Below are 18,241 nucleotides of genomic sequence, written 5' to 3'. Positions count from 1 at the left end.
ACACTTCCCCTCCATCTTGGCTGCCGCTCTGGCTGGTGATGAGCAAGCCATCATTCCATGCTATTTATTGAGCACTTACTGTGTGCAGAGCACTGTACTGAGTGCTTGGGAGAGTACAGCTCAACGGAGTTGGTAGATATGTTCCCTGCCCTCAAGGAGCTTACGGTCCGTAATGATGTCGTTAAGGGTCAGATGAGCATATGGCCCCCACTAGACAGTCCCCAGCCCCAGGCTCGGGCTTCCATTATCTCCGGTCCTCGCTGGTGACTGGGAGATAGCCAAGATTCCTGTGAAATTTCCAGAGGTGTTAGGAAAGTTGAAAACTTGGACAGAGTAGATGGGAAGAGAATTGGCTAAAGTAGGCGAATATGATTTTGTTCTGGAGTTGTAAGTTTGCTTTGCCTTACCCGATTAAGCCCTCTTTTCCCTGGCTCACTCTCCCTTCTCTGCTGTTTGTTCATTCATTCACTCAGTTGTATTTATTGAGCTCTTACTGTGTGTGGAGCACTGTCCTAAGCGCTTAGGAGAGTACAATATAACAATAAATGGACACATTCCCTGCCCACAGTGAGCTTATAGTCTATAGGGGGAGACAGACATTAATATAAATAAATATAAATAAATACATTTTGGATAGGTACATAATTTGTGCTATGGGGCTGGAAGGTGGGATGAATAAAGGGAGAAAGAGATGGTGACTCCGATAGGAGGCAGGGAAGGGGAGAGGAGCTTAGTCAGGGAAAGCCTCTTGGAGGAGATAATAATAATAATAATGTTGGTATTTGTTAAGCGCTTACTATGTGCAGAGCACTGTTCTAAGTGCTGAGGTAAATACAGGGTAATCAGGTTGTCTCATGAGGGGCTCACAGTCTTCATCCCCATTTTACAGATGAGGGAACTGAGGCACAGAGAAGTGAAGTGACTTGCCCACAGTCACACAGCTGACAAGTGGCAGAGCCAGGATTCGAACCCATGACCTCTGATTCCCAAGCCCATGCTCTTTCCACTGAGCCACGCTGCTTCTCGGTGCCTTCACGGTGTCGTCTTTATACTGTAACCTTTGGACACTTGATATTCACCCCACCCACAACCCCACAGCGCTTATGTACACATTTTTAAATCACATATTATGAATGACTTAGTGATTCAAATTATTGTCTGCCCCCACACTCCAGACGGTACGCTCGTTATGGGCAGGGAACGTGTCTGCTAATTCTGTTGTACTGTACTCTCCCAAGCACTTAGTAGGGTGTTCTGCACAAAGTAAACACTCAAGAAAAACAAATGATTGATTGATTTGAAGACAGTGTCTAGTTAGCCCCGTATCCTTGCCACTGCAGATTCCCTTTCGGGTTAGTTTCTCTCCTGGGCAAATTTCCGGGGTGATGCCCTCTCGGGAGAGCTCAATAAATTCTTACTGATGAGGATGATGATAATGGCCATCGGGACGCTTTTGCCCATTGACATCTTGAGTGTTCTGCAAATAGCACTGAAGTCACTTTCCAAGCGCTTAGTACAGTAGTGCATAGAGCAAGCGCTCAATAAATATGATTGAATGAATGAATAACTCCAAGGGTTAGGCAAGTGAATATGTAAGTGTCATGACAGACCTCAGGCATCTTTCCAGTTCTTACCCATGTGGCAAGTCTGGATCGTTTTTTCTCTTTTTGCACAAATGGGTTGTCTTGGAGGAGAAGTGATACGATCGGGAGCCGGTGTTATCTTTGTTCATAAATTGAAAAAGAAATTTGGTTTTATATTCTTAAATGTGCTTAATCCTTTCGGTGAAGGGAGAGGAAATGCTTTCCATTTGGAAAGAAGCGATAAGCTGTTAGAGCTGGGGGAAGTAACCCGTTTGTTAGTATAGTTTATTGCAAGCCCTCTGGGCTCGATACTCTGGGGAGTTAGATAGGAAGGAGAAAATCCAGGCCAGGCCCCTGCCCTGAGAGAGACAGTTATGGACCAGGTCAGGGTTTCGGGTCCTTCGAGAACTCCTCCCCACGCCTCACCTGGATGAAGGGAAGGAGAGCATGGAGTCAGCATGGCCTAATGGACAGAACACTGAGCTATTAGGAGATCAGGGTATAGTCACCGGCCTGCTGTGTGGCCTAGTGGATGGAGCAGGGGCCTGGGAGGAGGACCTGGGTTCTAATCTCGGCTCTGCCACTTGTCTGCTATGTGACCTTGGGCAAGTCAACTCATTTCTCTGGGCCGCAGTTGTCTCATCCGTAAGAATGTGGATTAATATTTTAAGCCCCATGTGGCACATGGACTGTATCCAACCTGATTAACATGTATCCACCCCTGGATTTATAACAGTGCCTGGCGTATAGTAAGAGCTTAACAAATACCATAAAAAAAAGTCACTAACCTCTCTGAGCCTCAGTTTCCTGAACTGTAAAGTGGGGATAAAATACATACTCTGCCTACCTCCTTGATTTTGACCCCTAAAGAGGACAGGGACTGAATCAGATCTGATTATTTCAGGTAATCTTAAATCTACCTCAGTGTTTGACACATACTGACTGTTACATAAATATTCTTATTGTTATCTCTGAGAGTACTTTCCTGAAGAGACAGGTTTAGAAGAGGTGGTGAGAGAGGATCCCCCAAGTATAGGATTGGGGAGAGAAGAGGGAGGGAGGGTCTGCTCAGGAGACCCTAAGACCCTTTGAGTCCCCCTCCTCTAGACACTAAGCACGTTGTGGGCAGGGAATTGTCTACCAACTCTATTATACTGTATTTAGTACAGTGCTCTGCACACGGTAGGTGGTCCATAAATATAATAATAATAACAATTCTGGTATTTGTATGTTGCTCCCAGAATGAAGGGAGCAACTCAGAAATGGGCTGTTTCTGCCACGGGACACAGTCAGCTCTCCTGAAATTGTCCCCTGGTAGCTCTGAGGTGGAGCCTCTGACCCTGGTACATGAGCAATAGTAATAATTAATAGTAATTATTATTATAATGTTGATCATAATGATCTAGAAGCAACGTGGCCTAGTAGGAAGAGCACAGGCCTGGGACTTGTGTTTTAATACCAGTTTCACTGCTTGTTGCCTGGGTGACCTTGGGAAAGTACCTAACTTCTTTGGACCTCAGTTCCCTCATCTGTGAAATGGGGATTCAATACCTGTTCTCTCTCCTATTTAGGCTATGAGCCTCATGTGGGACCTGATTATCTTGTCTCTACCCCAGTCCTTAGTACAGTGTGTGGCCCAAAGTAAAGTGCTCAACAAATATCACTATCATTATCATTATGATTAATGATTAATGATTGTTATTAAAATAATAATAACACTAACTGTGATGCCTGTTAAGCATTTATCAAGGTCCAAACACTGTTCTAAGGATTGGGTAGATACAGTGTAATCCAATCTGACACAGTCCCTCTCCCAGAAAGGATTCACAGTTTCAGGGGAGGGAGACTAAGTATTTCAACCCCATTTACAGATGAGGAAATTGAGGCCCAGAGAAGTTAAATGACTTGCCCAGCGGGCAATGGCGTAGTTGGGATTAGAACCCAGGTCATCTGACTCCCAGACACAAGCCCTTTCCACTAGGCAGAGAGAGAGAGAGAGACTCAAAGTGGAAAGGAGACAGGTGGGAGAGGGAGGCAGGAACACAGGGGAAACGGCACTTTGGAAGTGAGAAGGGGAGAAAGCTTTCCGGAAGGAAGCTGGGAGGAACATCATGAGACACAAATAGAGGGAAAGGAAGGCAGCTAAGATCTTCCCTCTGCTGTCCCGTAGGCTCCCTGGTTCCTTCACTGGCTGTAGTGTGACTGCTGACGTGGAATTCCAGACCCTATCTGCTGCACACTGGCTAAGTAATAATAATAATGATAATTTTCATTCATTCATTCAATAGTATTTATTGAGTGCTTACTATGTGCAGAGCACTGTACTAAGCTCTTGGAATGTACAAATTGGCAACAGATAGAGACAGTCCCTTCCCATTGTTATTAAAATATTAGGCTTACAGTCTAATGGGGGAGACAGACAAAAACAATAGCAATAAATAGAATCAAGGGGATGAATATCTCATTAAAACAATAGCAATAAGTAGAATCAAGGTGATGTACATCTCATTAACACACTAAATGGGGTAATAATAATGGTGGTACTTGTTGAGCGCTTACTATGTGGCAAGCACTGTTCTAAGCACATAGAAATGAGCACTGTTCTAAGCACTGGGGGAGATACAAGTTATCAGTCTGTCTCAAGCGGGGATCACAATCTTAATCCCCATTTTACAGATGAGGTAACTGAGGCACAGAGAATTAAGCGACTTGCCCAAGGTCGCACAGCTGACAAGAGGCGGAGCTGGGATTAGAACCCACTACCTCTGACTCCCAAGCCCTTGCTCTTTCCACTAAGCCACGCTGCTTCTCTTGGGTGAAGGTTCTGGCCCCGCCCCGAGAATCCCAAAAGCTGAAACGGTGCGGCCCGGTGGCCATCGCAAGGCGGGAAGCATCCACCTTTTCCCCAGGGATGTTTTTACTGCAACTCCCCTGGATTCCTCCTGGGCTCCCCCTGAGGTCAATTTGAGACAAGATGGAGAAGGCAGCAGGTCCAATAGGAAAGAGCACAGGCCTGGGAGTCGAAAGGACCTGGGTTCTAATCTCAGCTCTGCCACTTCTCTGCTGGGAGACCTTGGGCAAGTCGCTTCATTTCCTTGTGCCACGATCTCTTCGGGGATTAAGACCGTGAGTCCCGCTGTTGAACTGTGTCCAACTCGATTAGCTTTTATCTAGACCAACATTTATAGCATTGTAAACGCTTAACAAAATACCATTGAAAAAATAACAAAAAAGAGGTCTTGGGGTCAGTACTCCAGTCCTCTTAAATAATCGCCTCCAGGAGGAGCATTTAAGAGCCAATCAGAGCAACCTACGTGGCCATAAGTTTTATTTATATCTAGATATACCATATGTTATATATGTTTTTAGAGGATCCAAAGCAATTACCGCTCTCTCTAAGCTCTGCTAACGGGGCCACTGGAGTGATTCTAGAGACGGTGCCAGGTGGGACGGTTGCTCGCTTTGGTGAGGGGATATGTTTAGTGAAGAGGACGCGCGCGAGAATCACGGGAGGAGTGGTGGTGACCCGTGCCGAGGCTCCGAGCGAGAAGTTGGATGAAGGAGATGGCTAGTTTAGCTGGTTCAGAGGGTACTGGTTCAGAGGAGCATCATGGGGTAGTGGATAGAGCACGGGCCTCGGAGTCAGAAGGTCATGGGTTCATTCATTCAATCGTATTAACTGAGCGCTTACTGTTTGCACACATTTAGCTCCTCTAATGCTAACCTTCCCACTGTTCCTCCATCTCACCTATCTCTCCACCAACCCCTAGTCCACATCCTGTCTCTGGCCTGGAATGCTCACCTTCCTCAAATCCGACAGTTACTCTCCCCCCTCTTTGAAACCTTCTTGAAGGCACATCTCCTCCAAGAAGCCTTCCCAGACTAAGCCCCACCTTTCCTCCGCTCCCACTCCCTTCTGTATCACCCTGACTTGCTCCTTTTGTTCTCCCGCCTCCCAGCCCCATATCTGTAATTTATTTGTTTCTGTTGATGTCTGTGTCCTCTTCTCTAAACTGTAAGCCCACTGTGGGCAGGGAATATGTTCACTCATTTATTAATTCAATTGTATTCATTAAGCACCTACTGTGTGCAGAACACTGTACTAAGCACTTGGGAAAGTACAATATAACAATAAAGAGAGACAGTCCTGCCCAAAAGAAGCTCACAACTGATGTAGACAGACATCAATACAAATAAATAAAATTACAAATATATTCAAAAGTGCTGTGGAAAGGGAAGAGGGGGGAAGAGCAGAGGGAGCAAGTCATGGTGACACAGAAGGGAGTGGCAGAAGAGGAAAAGTGGGGCTTAGTGTGGGAAGACCTCTTGGAAGAGATGACCACTGAAGGGAGGGAGAGTAATTGTCTGGCAGATTTGAGGAGGGAGGGTGTTCCAGGCCAGAGGCAGGATGTGAGGTAGGGGTCGGTGGCAAGACAGGAGAGATGGAGGCACAGGGAGAAGGTTAGCACCGGAAGAGCAAAATGAGCTCTTTTTGGGTTCTAGAAGGAGAGAAGCGAGGTGAGATAGGAGGGGGCAAGGTGATGGAAAGCTTTAAAGCCAGGAGTGAGGAGTTTTTGTTTGATATCGAGGTGGATAGACAACCACTGCACATTTTTGAGGAGGGGTTAGACATGTCCTGAACTTTCCTGTAGAAAGATGATCCGGGCAGCGGCGTGAAGTATGGACGGGAGTGGGGAGAAGCAGGAGGTTGGGGGGTCAGAAGGGAGGCTGAGGAAGTAATCTAGTTGGGTTAGGATGAGTGATTGTATTATGTGGTAGAGTTTAGATGGAGAGCAAAGGGGAGATTGTAGCAATGTTGGGAAGGTGGGATTGCCAGGATTTGGTGACTGTTTATTGTTGTATCGTGCTCTCCCAAGCATTTAGTACAGTGTTTTGCCCACAGTAAGCACTCAGTAAGTGTGATTGAATGAATGAATGAACCAACAGTCCCTGTTTATGTGTGCCCTCTGTTTTCACGTTTACATAGATAGCTCTGCAGACAAATTCATTTCCAGCTACTCTGAGGCTTCTGTCCGGATGTCTCTCTTTTAGACAGGAAATCCAAAATCTGGTGTTAAACAATTCAATCATTTCCTTGTGTCCCACTTTCCATCTTCACTGGACAATGCTTATTGGTTTATGATTAGAAGTGTTTTTATTGCTCTTCACACAATCTTTTTCATACCTTGATTTATAATTCTCTCCTCCCATCCTATTCCATTTCGATTTGATATGTTTTATCAATAGTCTGTCTTACTACTATGTTGCTTTTACATCCCTATTTCTCTCAACTGTTTGAGATTTGCTTTGAAAAATATCAAGTAAAGTCTCTCCAGAAGTTAAATTTTGTAATATTATATATTTTTGATAGCGCCCTTGGACACTTTGACTTTGTTCAGTGTTAGTTTAATGACACGTTTCTGAACATGTTTCAAACAACATTTTTGATCTACCAAGGCACGTGTAAGTCCCTCGTTTTATTTTGGGTTATATCCTTCCCAAAAGTAGTGCAGAAATCTTTTGTGTACAGTGAATCCAGTGTTACATGGAAAAAAGAAGTTAGGTTTTAAGCCCTTAGAGTGAAGAGTCATGGGGTGATGTCTAATTGTCTAGTACAGGTCACTGCACTGTAGATGCTCAGTATCATTAGTACTACTCTCTGTTCTTAAATGGGTGGCATTTATTAAGCTCTTACTGTGTCCAGAGCACCGCACTAAAAACTTGAAAGAGTACAATGGGGTTGGTAGACATGATCCCTGCTCTCAAGTAGCTTGCAGTGTCATAGGGAAGACAGATATTATTAAGATATTATTATTAAGAGAAACAGCGTGGCTCAGTGGAAAGAGCATGGGCTTGGGAGTCAGAGGTCATGGATTCGAATCTCGCCTCCGCCACTTGTCAGCTGTGTGACTGTGGGACAAGTCACTTAACTTCTCTGTGCCTCAGTTACCTCATCTGTAAAATGGGGGTGAAGACTGTGAGCCCCACATGGGACAACCTGATTACCCTGTATCTACCCCAGCTCTTAGAACAGTGCTCTGCACATAGTAAGTGCTTAACCAATACCAACATTATTATTATTATTATTATAAATGGTAGATAGAGGAAGCAAGCAACAGACTATAAGGATTTGTACATAAGTGCTGTATTACTACTACTATTGCTCTTTGCTAAATCCTCAGAAATACAACTAAATCTTCTCTAGTTTCAGTTAATCAGAGCTTGCCTATTCTGCAGGAGGCTCAGCGGAGTCTGTTGATTAAAAAATTCCTAACCATTGGCTTTAAGGCACTCAATCAGCTCTCCCCCATCTACTTAGCCTTACTCATCCACCACGACTATCCAGACTGCACTTTTTGGTCTTCTAATGCCAGCCCACTTACTGCACCCCTACTCCCTCCCTCTGCTCTTCCGCCTTCGCCTCCCCACAGCATTTGTGCATATTTGTATGTATAATTTATTACTCTATTTTATTAATGATGTGTATATATTCAGGATTCTATTTATCTTGGTGATATTGATGCCTGACTACTTGTTTTGTTTTGCCGTCTCCCCCGTTAAGACTGTGAGCCCGTCGTGGGGCAGGGATTGTCTTTATTGCTGAATTGTACATTCCAAGGGCTTAGTACAGTTCTCTGCACACAGCAAGGGCTCAATAAATACGATCGAATGAATGAACGAATAATTGTACCTTGAGGAAGCAGCATGGCCTAGTGGTAGGAGCATGGGTTGGGAGTCAGAAAACCTGGGTTCTAATCCTGGCTAACCCACTTGCCAGCTGTGTGTCTGGGGCCAGTCTTGTCCCTGTGACTCAGTTTCCTCATTTGTAAAATGAGGATTATGTATCTTTTCTCCCTCCTACTTGGACTGTGAATCCTATGTGGGATCGGGACTGGTGTCTGACCTGATTATCTTGTATCCCACCCAGAGAGCTCATTATGGGCAGGGAATGACACTGTTTATTGTTGTACTGTACTTTCTCAAGTGCTTAGTAGAATGTTATGAACACAGGAAGTGCTTAATAAATGCGATTGAATGAGTGAATTAATATAGTGCTTGGCACATAGTAAGTGCTTAACAGATACCATAATAATTATTATTAAGAGGTCGGATGCAAGACAGATGAGCTAATAGTAATGAGAAGCAGTGTGGCTCAGTGGAAAGAGCCCGGGCTTGCCAGTCAGGGGTCTGGGTTTGAACCCCAGCTCCGCCACTCGACAGCTGTGTGACCATGGGCAAGTCACTTAACTTCTCTGTGCCTCAGTTACCTCATCTGTAAACTGGGGATTAACTGTGAGCCTCACGTGGGACAACCTGATTACCCTATATCTACCCCAGCGCTTAGAACAGTGCTCTGCACATAGTAAGCACTTAACAAATACCAATATTATTATTATTCTTATTATAGTATTATTTGTTAAGCACTTACTATGTGCCAGGCATTGTACTAAGCACTGGGGTGGATACAAGCAAATCGGGCTGGACACAGTCCCTGTCCCACTTGGGGTTCACAGTCTCAATCCCCATTTTACAGATGAGGTGACTGAGGCACAGAGAAGTTAAGTGACTTGCCCAGGGACACAAAGCAGACACTGGAGGCAGGATTAGAACACATGACCTTCTGATTCCCAGGCCCAGTCTCTATCCACTACACCATGGACATCTTGCTCACATTTTCCCTCTAGCCTGAAACTCCCCACCCTTCATATCTATCACTTTCCCATCTTCAAAGCCCCCCATAATCGCATCTCCACCATGAAGCTTAACCTGACTAAACTCTCATTTCTCCACATTATTCACCTTCCCCTGTGCATCACCTACGCAATTAGGTCTGTAGTAATAATGATAGTTGTTAAGTGCTTACTATGTGCTAAGCACTGTTCTAAATACTGGGCTAGATACAAGTTAATCAGGTTTAGACTGTGTCTCTGTCTCACTTGGGGCTCACAATCTAAATAGGAGGGAGTGGGATTTAATCCCCATTTTGCAGATGAGGTAACAGGCACAGAGAAGTTAAGTGACTGCCCAAGGTCACTCAGCAGACACATGGCAGAATCAAGATTAGAACCCAGGTCCCCTAACTCCCAGGCCAGGACTTTTTCCACTAGGCCATGCTGCTTCTCTTCTCTACCCCTAAATCTGAGAAGCAGCACGGGCTAATGGAAAGAGCATGGGCCTGGAAGTCAGAGGGACCTGGGTTCTTGTCCCGGCTCCTCCACTTTCATGCAATCGTGTTTATGGAGCTCTCACTGTGAGCAGAGCACTGTTCTAAGCCCTTGGGAGAATACAATACAACAATAACAGACCTATTCCCTGCTCACAATGAGCTTACAGTCTAGAGAGGGGGAGACAGACATTAATATAAGTAAATAAATTAGAGATAAGTACATAAATGCTATGTGGCTGGGGGGGCGGCGGGTGAATAAAGAGAGCAAGTCGGGGCAATGCAGAAGGGTGTGGGAGAAGGGAAAAGGGGGGTGTTAGAGTAGGCCTCCTGGAGGAGATGCACCTTCAATACGACTTTGACTGGGGGGAGAGTAACAGTCTGTTGGATTTGAGGAAGGAGGGCATTCCAAGCCAGAGGCAGGACTTTGGAGAGAGGTCAGCGGCAAGAAAGATGAGATCATGGCACAGTGAGAAAGTTAGCATTAGAGGAGCAAAGTGTGTGGGCTGCGTTGTAGAAGGAAAGTAACACGGTGAGGTAGGAGGGGGCAAGGTGATTGAGTGCTTTAAAGCCTGTGCTGTGTGACCTTGGGCATGTCACTTAGCTTCTCTGTGCCTCAGTTACCTCATCCGGAAAATGCGATTAAGACTCTGAGCCCCACATGGAACATAGACTGTGCTCAACTTGATTACCTTGTATCTGTTCCAGTGCTTAGAACGGTGCCTGGCACATGGTGAACGTGTTTAACGAATACCATAAAATAAAAATCCTTTGTTAGTCACCCCACCTCTTTAAGGTCCTTATAAGCAATCAGGAAAAAGAGGAAGTGGCGTTGGTGCCGGGGACAATTATCGGGGTGGCATCTAGGAGAGAGGGAGGGGTCCCGGATGCTGTGTCATATAGGAGGAGGGCAAATGCTGCAGAAGAGAAAGGCGGAAGTCACTTGGTCAGCTGGAGCCAGTGGCCAAAGTGTCATCACTTGGGCCCGGCAGGCTGAAGTGTTGCCTGGCCATCCGGTGAAAGCTTGGTGATCCGCCCAAATGAGCGCTTGTGATTTTATCATCTCGAGAGCCTGATCCTTATCATTAGGTCCGACATTGGTTCGGCAAGATGACAATCGTGTCAGTTGATCCATCGATGGTATTCACTGAGGGCTTACCTCGTGCAGAGCGTTGTACAGACCCCTTGGGAAATGACAATACAGTAGAGTCGATAGACCCCCTCTCAGGGCGGCACCTGGAGAGTTTCCAGGACTCTACCGGTTTTGGCTATTCATTCATTCAGTAGTATTTATTGAGCTCTTTACTATGTGCAGAGCACTGTACTAAGCACTTGGGATGTACAATTCGGCAACAGATAGAGACAATCCCTGCCCAGTGACGGGCTCACAGTCTAATCGGGGGAGACAGATGGCAGAGCAAAATAGAACGAAACAAAAACAAGACAACATCATCACGATAAAGAGAATCAAGGGGATGTGAACCTCATTAACAAAATAAATAAGTTAATGAATGCTTTATACAAATAAGCACAGTGCTGAGGGGAGGGGAAGGGGGGAGGGAGAGGAGCAGAGGGTAGGGTGGGGAGGGAGGGCTATGGGAGGGAGAGTCAAGCAGAGGCCTACCCATTCCATTCCTTGCTTGGCCAGTGGCTAGCGAGTGGAAGGCAATCTGCTACAAATCAAAACTCACCCATGCTGGGCAGCAGCGGAATGGGAGATATTAGAAGGTGGAGACTCACGTTTACTCTGTTGACGGAGGCAGTGGTAAACCACTTCCGGATTTTGACCAAGAAACACTACCAGAACGATTACAGATGAAGGTGGGTCGTGCTGGGAGATTTGTATCCGTGGCGTGGCTAGAGGTCGGAAACGACTCGACAACATAAGACAGAGTTGATAGAATCGATCTTTGCCCATGAGGAGTTTACAGTCTAGGGGGTGGTTCAGATATTACAATATAAAATGGGAGAAATAGAGCATAAAGATGCAGACTGCACTCTCCCAATTGCTCGAGACATATGAAGAGCTGTGGGGCTAGGCTGCTTCCCAGAGGTTTCCATGTAATGAAAACTGACCTTTCAAAGAATAGTCACCTCTATTTCTTCTCCCAGTTCAACTTAGTGTATAGGGCAGGATAGATAGGGGTCTAGATTGTTAGATCCACTAAACCGTAAGCTCTTTGAGGTCAGGGCAGCGTGGCTCAGTGGAAAGAGTCCGGGCTTTGGAGTCAGAGGTCATGGGTTCGAATCCCGGCTCTGCCACTTGTCAGCTGTGTGACTCTGGGCAAGTCACTTAACTTCTCTGTGCCTCAGTTCCCTCATCTGTAAAATGGGGATTAAGACTGTGAGCCCCACGTGGGACAACCTGATTCCCCTGTGTCTACCCCAGCGCTTAGAACAGTGCTCTGCACATAGTAAGCGCTTAACAAATACCAACAGTATTATGTCTACCGGTTGCATAATAATAATAATTATGGTATTTGTTAAGCACTTACTATGTGCCAAGCACTGTTCTAAGTGCTGGGATAAATACAGGATAATCAGGTTGTAATAATAATATAATATTGGTATTTATTAAGCGCTTACTATGTGCAGAGCACTGTTCTAAGCACTGGGGGAGATTCAGGGTAAACAGGTCATCCCACGTGAGGCTCACAGTCAATCCCCATTTTACAGATGAGGTAACTGAGGCACAGAGAAGTTAAGTGACTTGCCCACAGTCACACAGCTGACAAGTGGCAGAGCCAGGAGTCAAACCCATGAGCTCTGACTCCGAAGCCCAGGCTCTTTCCACTGAGCCACGCTGCGTGTAGGGCTCACAGTCTCCGTCCCCATTTCACAGATGAGGGAACTGAGGGCCAGAGAAGTGAAGTGACTTGCCCAAGGTCACACAGCAGTCAAGCGGCGGAGCCGGGATTATATTCTCACTGTACGAAGGTACAGTTTTCAGCACACAGTAAGCGCTCAATTAATACCATTGAATGAGGGAAACTAGAAATCACAGAGAAAGTGGGAGGGGTAGGGTTGGGCCTTCCATTCCCTGTTGAACCATCAGAAATAATTATCCACATAGAGTTTAGCTGAGCAACCAGAAGAATGAAGGACATGTAAAAACTAGTGGGTTAAAAAGTAACTATAATGAACAGTCTTATTTTTTTTTTCCTCTGCAGTACTTATTATTTCATCTCCCAGCTCTGGCATCATTACAAGGAACATCCAATTCCCAGCTGAGAGAAATGCAGCCATAGATACTAGAAAGGAGCTTTCACGCCAGTGTCCATTACGATAAATTATTTTTTCTCAGACGACTGGTTCCTGAGTTGGAGGCAGAGGGATCTTCAGATATGAGTCTCAATTAGTTATGTAACATCTGTGATGTCCAAACCATTGTTCGCTATTGCTGGGGAACACATGCGAACAGAAAAGACCGGACTCCTACCCTTGAGAAGGTCACAGTCCAATGGGAGAGAGAGTAGCCAAAAATTGAAGTATCTAATAATTATGGTATTTGTTAAGTGCTTACTATGTGCCAAGCACCGTTCTAAGCGCTGGGTACAAGGTAATCAGGTTGTCCCACATGGGGCTCACGGTCTTAATCCCCATCGTGCAGATGAAGTAACCGAGGCACAGAGAAGTTAAGTGGCTTACGCAAGGTCACACAGCAGACAAGTGGCAGGGCCGGGATTAGAACTCATGTTCCCCGACTCCCAAGCCCGTGCTATTTCCACTAAGCCGCACTGCTTCATAGCTATGAGTATTTAAATAGATCAGTAGTATTTATTGATAGCCTACTGTGTGCAGTACCTTGCACAAAGCACTTGGGAGAGTGCAACAGAGTTTGGAGACATAATTTTTGCCCTAAAGGAACTTACAACTTAGCAATGTTCAGAACTTCTAGTATTAATAATAATAATGATAATAGCATTTATTAAGTGCTTACTAGGTGCCAAACACCACTCAGGGTCCCACTCAGAGAGTTTCCAGTTCTCTACCAGTCTCAACTACCAGAGGGAGAGTCAAGCAGAGGCCCGTCCATTCCACTCCGTTCTTAACTCAGGCAGTGGCTGGCGAGTGGCAGGCAATCTGCTACAAGTCAAAACTCAGCCCTGCTGGGCAGCTCAGCACGGGAGAGAGTCGAGGGTGGAGACTCAGGTTGACTGCACGGAAGGAGGCAAAGGTAAACCCGCTTCTGTATTTTTACCAAGAAAGGTCTGTGGATCCACTATGAGAACGATTGCAGATGGAGATGGGGCAGCCTGGGAAAGATGTGTTTGTGACATCTCTATGAGTTGGACACGACTTGACAACGTAAGACAACAACAATACAGAATACCAAACAACAAAATATAAGGGTAGATACCAAATAATTGGATAGGAGAGTCAGTAATCTACATGGGACTCACAGTCTAAGGGGTGGGGAAAACAGGCAATTCATCCCCACTTTAAAGCTAAGGAAACTGAAGCACAGTGGAGTTAAGTGACATAATAATGGTGGTATTTGTTGAGCGCTTATTATTTGCCAAGTACTGTTCTAAATATTGGGGTAGATACAGGTAATTTGGTTGTCCCAGGTGGGGCTCATAGTCTTAATCCCTATGTTACAGATGAGGTAAATGAGGAACAAAGGAGTCAGGTGACTTGCCCAAAGTCACACAACTGATCGTGGTGGAGCTGGGATTAGAATCCACAACTTCTGATTCCCAAGCCCGAACCCTTTTGTCACCAAGCAGGTAAGTGACAGAACTGGGACTAGAAACCTGGTGTCTCGATTCCCTTCCCTCTAGATCAATCTACCTCCCAGCACTTTCCACGTGATGGGACCTGACCTTTCGGAGAATACGATCAGCTCTACTCCACCACCCAGTTATATGTGGAACCTGCCTCTTCCTAATTTTCTCTTTCTGACGCTCATCTGCTCTGCTAGTTCAGTGAATTCCAGGCTGGACAGCTTCTGATCCAGAGATTCCCCTCAAACTCTGAATGCTGATGACTGAATGCTAATACCATCCCTTCCCTCAGATTGTGAGAAGTCCTGCCAGAGAAACAGTTTAGCTTAGTGGATAGAGCACGGCCTGGGAGTCTGAAGGACCTGGGTTCTAATCCCGGCTCTGTCACGTGTCAGCTGGGTGATCTTGGGCAAGTCACTTCAATTCTCTTTGCCTCGGTTCCCTCATCTAGAAAATGGAGATTAAGATCATGAGCCCTATGTGGGACAGGGAATGTGTCCCACCAAATTATCTTGTACCTACCCCATTGCTTAGTACGGTGCCTGGCACATAGTAAGCACTTAACAAATACTATCAAAAATGAAGAAGGACCAAGCAGGTTCTTCCAGAAACATAGCAGACAAATACCAGGCCCGTGGAGAATTGAATTCTCATGCCCATCTTCCACCTTTTCCAAACTTGCATGCGATGGTTTGATTCCAGAGCTTCCTGAATCTGCTACCACCAGCTCCGGTGTTCCTCCCCTCTGGAAAACTCTCCCCAGCCAGTTTCAGGACCAACTGGGCCTCTTGCGCTTCCAAGTATGGCTGAGGCGGAGTTGGGCTCGTGGAGCCAAGTCAGGCAATGGTTCTCCGGGGTGGGAGCCGTTTCCAACCTCACCCAGACCCCAGGGAACGGCCCTCCCCTTGAGAAAACTGGCAACCGGCCTCGCTTTTGACAAAACCATCTGGCGGTTTCAGAGACCAGTGTGACGGTAATGAATCCACGCTACCAACTCCATCTGTACTTACAAGATAACTAGTTGTCTTTACAAATTAAGTCTGCCCCATCTGTTTTCCTACCTTTTAAATGAGTACATGGGCTTCACACGCTCTGGAAGTGGAACAGGAAGAAGGCTAGTGGAAGTGGAAGCATTAAATAGGCAGGTGCGGAGAATGTAATTAGCCTGCAAACCACTTGAGGACAAGTACTTTTGCTTCTGGTGTTCTCTCTGGGGCATTTAGCACACTGCTCTGCTCATGGTAGTTTCTCAGTACTCCATAGGCCCTCAGGAAATCCCTTTAGGGATGACAAAGCTGAGAATCAGGGACAGGGCGAGTCGGCTCACTTCCTCAGGGTTGGAAAGAACAGGATTTGTAAATATATGATATTTGTCAATGTATTTATGTCTGTCTTGTGAGAAACAGCTTGGCATAGTGGCTAGAGCCTGGGCCTGGGAGTCAGGAGGCCCTGGGTTCTAATCCCGGCTCCACCACTTGTCTGCTATGTGACTTTGGGCAAGTCACTTAATTTCTCTGTGCTTCAGTTACTCATCTGTAAAATGGGGATTAAAAGTGTGAGCCCCTTGTAGGACAAACCTGATTACCTTGCACCTACCTTAGGGCTTAGAACAATGCTTGGCACATAGTAAACACTTAACAAATACCATCATTATTATAGTAAGAGCTTAACAAATACCATGATGATTATTATTATCAAAAATCCATCAAACAGTGGTATTTACTGTATTTAAGAGCACTGTACTAAGCCCTTGGGAAAATACAGTGCAATAGAGTTGATAATAATAATAATGTTGGTATTTGTTAAGCGCTTACTATGTGCAGAGCACTGTTCTAAGCGCTGGGGTAAACACAGGGGAATCAGGTTGTCCCACGTGGGGCTCACAGTCTTAATCCCCATTTTACAGATGAGGGAACTGAGGCACAGAGAAGTTAAGTGACTTGCCCAGAGTCACACAGCTGACAAGTGGCAGAGCTGGGATTTGAACTCATGAGCCCTGACTCCAAAGCCCGTGCTCTTTCCACTGCACCACGCTGCTCCTCTAATAATAATAATCATGGTATTTGTTAAGCACTTACTATGTGCCAAGCACTGTTCTAAGCACTGGGGAAGATACAAGGTAATCAGGTTGGCCCACTTGGGGCTCCCAGTCTCAATCCCTATTTTACAAATGAGGTAACTGAGGCACAGAGAAGTGAAGTGACTTAGGCAAATCACACAGCTGACAAGTGGCAGAGCAGGAATTAGAACCCATGACCTCTGACTCCCAAGCCGTTGCTCTTTCCTTTAAGCCATGCTGATCACCTAGGTTCAGAGCCCTGGTCTGGGTACTTGAGAGACTTCATTAAATGTAATAATAATAATAATGTTGATATTTATTAAGCGCTTACTATGTGCCGAGCACTGTTCTAAGCGCTGGGGTAGATACAGGGGAATCAGGTTGTCCCACGTGGGGCTCACAGTCCTAATCCCCATTTTACAGATGAGGTAACTGAGGCACCGAGAAGTGAAGTGACTTGCCCAAAGTAACACAGCTGACAAGTGGCTGAGCTGGGATTCGAACCCATGACCTCTGACTCCAAAGCCCGTGCTCTTTCCACTGAGGAGGCATGCCCTGCCCGCAAGGATTTTATAATCTAATGGGATGGTATCATTGTTATTATCATTATAATAATAATGTTGGTATTTGTTAAGCGCTATGTGCTGAGCACTGTTCTAAGTGCTGGGATAGATACAGGGTAATCAAGTTGTCCCACCTGAGGCTCACAGTCTTAATCCCCATTTTACAGATGAGGTAACTCAGGCCGAGAAGTGAAGTGACTTGTCCAAAGTCACACAGCTGACAGGTGGCAGAGCCGGGATTTCAACCCATGACCTCCGACTCCTAAGCCCGGGCTCTTTCCACACTGAGCCACGCTGCTTCTCCAGACTTTCACTTTTTTCTATTGAATGTTTGGCTATCTGTTCCTGTCTGACCCTTCCATTAAACTGTGACCTTGTCAAGGGCAGATGCTGAATCTTCTACTCGAATGTCACCAAGTGTGGTGTACAGGCTCCTGACCACAGGTGGACCCCAACAAATGGAGAAGAAGCATGGTCTAGTGGAAAGATCCCGGGCCTGAAAGTCAGAGGACATGGGTTCTAATCCCGGCTCTGTCACACGTCTGCTGTGTGACCTTGGACAAATCACTGAACTTCTCTGGGCCTCAGTTACTTCATCTGTAAAATGGGGATTAAGGATGGTGAGCCCCATGTGGGACGGGGACTGTATCCGAACTGATCACTCTAGCTACCTCAGCTCTTAGAACAGTGCCTTCTCTTATCTTCCCTTCCTCCCGTTTCACCGATTCATCCCCGAGACCCAGTGTGGCACAAAATACCAATTTGGCGGAGCAACAATATTCAAAAGAGAACTTGGGTGACCAAAGTCAGAATATATTGGACTAAAATTTTGGATTCATGGTTCTGGCTTTAAAGCCTCTCAGCCGTCATCATCAACATCATCGTCATCATCACCAATGTTGTTTGAGCACCTACTTTGTGCAGAGTAGCTACAGTTAAACTCATGCACAGAACTTGTTCACTTATTTGATTTTTTTAAATTCTACTTCCACTATTAATAAATATCTTTCATTCAATAGTATTTATTGAGCGCTTACTATGTGCGGAGCACTGTACTAAGCGCTTGGAATGTACAATTCGGCAACAGATAGAGACAGTCCCTGCCCAAGGACGGGCTTACAGTCTAATCATATCTTCCATCTTCA

The sequence above is a fragment of the Ornithorhynchus anatinus genome, chromosome 4, assembly GCF_004115215.2.
Source record: "Ornithorhynchus anatinus isolate Pmale09 chromosome 4, mOrnAna1.pri.v4, whole genome shotgun sequence".
In the NCBI taxonomy this organism is placed as follows: domain Eukaryota; kingdom Metazoa; phylum Chordata; class Mammalia; order Monotremata; family Ornithorhynchidae; genus Ornithorhynchus; species Ornithorhynchus anatinus.
This window is presented reverse-complemented; position numbering follows the sequence as displayed.